Genomic DNA, 3,958 nt, shown 5'->3' on the forward strand with positions numbered 1-3,958 from the left:
GCCTACAACCTTATCAGGGGCCAGCAGCAGGGACTCGGGGAAAGTCTGTTCACCAGGGCCCCCCTTGGGGTCACCAGGAACAATGGCCACAAGCTGAGGGAGGAGAGGTTTAGGTTAGATATTAGGAAGAACTACTTCACTGTAAGGGTGGCCAGAGCCTGGAAAAGGCTCCCCAGAGAGGTGGTGCTCTCCCCTTCCCTGGAGATCTTCAAGAGGAAACTGGATAGGCACCTGGCTGGGGTCTTATGACCCCTCCCACCCCCCAGTGCTCATTCCTGCCCATGGCGGGGGGTCAGACTCGATGATCTGTCTAGGTCCCTTCCCACTCACTGATTCTATGATTCTATGATTAGTAACTAGGATGAAATTTGACATATCTAATCTGACAGCCTCACTCTAAAAAGGTAACTGAAAAGATACTGAATGCTATACTTGCCCTCTCATTTAACATGCGACTCAGAGGACATCTACAATGGAGCAAGCAAAGGGTAATTGAATTACTGGATGAAATAAATGAGGTTGAGCTCTCAAATATATGACTGCTCTCTAACTAGCCAGCAAACAGAAGCTGAAGGATATTCCTGCCCGAGATGCACAGAAGTGTGTTCATGGCTTCTGAGTCATCTGTGGTACATGTCATACCTACCGCTTCATTTACCTTTCCTGAGATGGGAAATCCATTACAGTAAGAAACTTCCCAAAACATTTAGCATGCGATTGTACTCTCCAAAATGACTACAAAATAATGGTATGAGCACCATCATAATAAAAAGATCTTTTACCTCTGTGCATTTAAAAACAGACCTGCTGACTTCAGTGATAAAAATACATTTTTACAAGCATATACTCCTGTTCGACCTGCAGGGCCACTGACTCTAACTGCTGGATTTTATTCCTCCTTTTCCTACTTCAACAGAATTATATTCCCAGTTCCAAGCAATTACACCTGTGTAGGGCCTCTGAAGGTAACAAGGTTGTACAGGTGAGATTACAGGGAATCATTTGAAGAGAATGGTGTTATAAAAATTTCACCAAGATGGCTCTCTTATGCAGGTATAACTGAGAACATAACTTGTCCTGAAAGATATATGTTACTGGTGATGGGACATGGGAAAAAAGAACACTGCCTGTGTCTCACAATCTAAGCTGTGTTTGCAGGGCAAACAGGGAGAATAGATAAACACCTGTTTACCAGTATAAAGAACATAAAATCCTCCAATGTCATTTTCAGAGTATCTATTCATCCCAGAATGGCACATTAAATATATTTTCCTTCCACAGTCTATTGAAGGAAGTATTCCCGATGGAATAGTGACCATACCAACTCAGTGCAACTGTTCAGTGGAATGTCTACTTTCCTCTAAGGAACCACGCAGGGCAGCGAATCAGCAGTTTACTTAGGATGGGATAGGACCGACCAGTGGGGATTTAAGATAGTTGAGACAGTGAAAGTCACTGTGATTTCAAAACCAGCTTGTGAACTCCTTGACTTGCAACACAGAGCAGATGCTCACATTGATTCCAGTCGGACTGCTTATGTAGAGAACACTTCATCAGCATAAGCAGATGTTCCCAATCTGGACCTATTACCCGGCTCCAACTATTTTGGGAGACTACTAATTGTTCATCCCTCTTAACAGGATATAAGGAGTGCAAAGAAAATCCATCCAAGAACAAAAGGACAGTGGGTAAAGACCACTTTCCTCTGTCATCCATTTTTTTGTGCTTAGATGTTTTGGCTGTTTTGTGAAGCAGAAAGTTGGACAATTTTGTGCAGAATATCTGGGACTCGCTGAGGTTGTTTCTCAGCTGAGTACTCAGATTTACTTCCACAGCTGATTCATGTCTAAGAAAGTATTGAGAAAAATTCTGCTATATATATATACAGGCAATTGTATGCTGTTATACATATTGTATACATTACACATAGCCAATGTGCTTACTCCTTCATAGAAACCCAGTAGACTAAGGGTCGATTTGTCCAACCCATACGTATTTAGATTACAGTCCATTTCCTGATCCTTTGCAACAGAAGACAAATAGCAAGTTTCAGTCAAGCCAAAGTATTTTAGAACATGTTCCACTTGAACAGTGAGTGCTGACCCTCTAATTAGCTGCAGTTGAACAAGCAGGAAGATCCATGACAACATAATGCTTCATTATTCTAGAATCATTGTGTGTGAGAGAGATGCTTTTTTTACCCTTATTATAAAAGAGTAAAAATGCTTTTTAAAAATAGTCAAGAGCAACTAATTAAAAACACAGAACCCCATATGGGGCTAAGCATGAAAACAAACAACAGCCAAAGAAGAACACTTCTATAAAGTTACCAAGAGCTAAACCCTTGCATCTCCCTCATCAACACATACCCATATTCAAACTTTAAGGTAGGGCTGTGCGAAGCTTTGGGCGTTGATTCAATTCACAGGGGATTTGGCCCGATTCAGCAGCCGAATGTCCAAATCCAAATCGAATCGGGAGAACAATAAAAAAGTCTGAATCAATTCAAAGCTCTCTGAATCAGTTCAGAAAAGATTCAGAGAGCTTCAGAGAGATTCAGTGATTCGGGCAGTCCCCGCTCGCTGCTGCAGGGAGCTGGACCCAGACTCCGTACAGGTAAGTAGGGGGCGGGAGGACCCCCACCAGGCCATGGGGGGACCCCCACCAGGCCCCATTCCCTGCCTGCTCCCCCTGCCCCCCTGAGCACCCACCGACCCCTGCCCGCTCTCCCAGCCCTGTCAATGGCTGCTCTGCCCGGCCCCAGCACCCCGGCTCTTTAAAAAAAAAAGCCCTGTACTGACCGGGTGCTGCAGCAGCTGTCAAGGCTTCTGGGCTGTGGGACAGCCATTGATGGGGCTGGGACAGCATTCAGGGAATGGGGCCTGTTTGATTCAGAGATTCGGCCGATTTGATGGCAGCCGAATCTCCGAATCAGACTCGGCTGAATCGATTTGAGACAGTGATGCAAATCACCAGATTGAATCACTGTCCCCCAAATTGGCTGAATCTGAATCCAAAAGCAAATACTAGCCACTTCACATAGGCCTACTTTAAGGACTAGTCAGCTCTCTTCCACCATACATACAGCCCCCTTCGACAGCCCAGCCCTAAAGTTCCCAAACTTAAAGGTCAGATCAATTTGAACAAGGTGCTGAAAGAGGCAGAGGGGGTTATCAGAGCCAGACTGGTTCTGGTGTCTCCTCAGTGCCACTGTCTTAGCCTGGCCCAGAAGGAAGTTGGGCAGGCAGATTACACACCCCTCAGACATCCAGTATAGGATTAAAAAGATGTGTGTCATCACATTGAAGACAAAGTCCAACGCGGTAAAGCGGGTTCTGGGCAGCAAAAAGAGAGACAAGAGGGAGTGAAGGAGAGGAAGTCTGTAAAAAATACACTAAGGCAAACAGAACTATTATCATATTTCATGACAGCAATGAAGATAAAATCTGCAACTGGAGATCCTAGAATTATTGGATGCCTATACACAAGCAGCGAGGCTGCTCTGATGCACTGTAATTACAGTGGTAACTACAGTGGTAATTACTGCACTCTAGCAGCCTCCAGCTTCTCGTGTATCAGCATCCCTGCTCTTAAAAATGGCAGCAGGGGTGCTTTATGTAATGCTCCTTTGACAAGCTTTAGATAAAGTTCCCCCACTGCCATTTTGAAGTGCGGGGATGCTGATACATGAGACGCTCTGGGCACTTTAATTAAAGCGGTTCTGAGAACCACTCTAATTAAAGGGCCCCCTGCCCCAGACTCCACATGTATAAATGCCCAAAGAGTTCAGAAATAGAAATGGAAAAATCTGATCGCCATTTAAAATTGGTATATCTGTAGCTGTATTCCTCAAAACACTGTTAACCTCAAATGGCTGGAATGTGTGAGCACATGGAACTAAAACATACAAAAGATAAAAAGTAGTGGCTGACAAAAGAGATATGAGTGAACAGAGCTG

This window comes from Gavialis gangeticus, unplaced genomic scaffold (assembly GCF_001723915.1).
Source record: "Gavialis gangeticus isolate Ggan-Ray unplaced genomic scaffold, GavGan_comp1, whole genome shotgun sequence".
NCBI lineage: Eukaryota > Metazoa > Chordata > Crocodylia > Gavialidae > Gavialis > Gavialis gangeticus.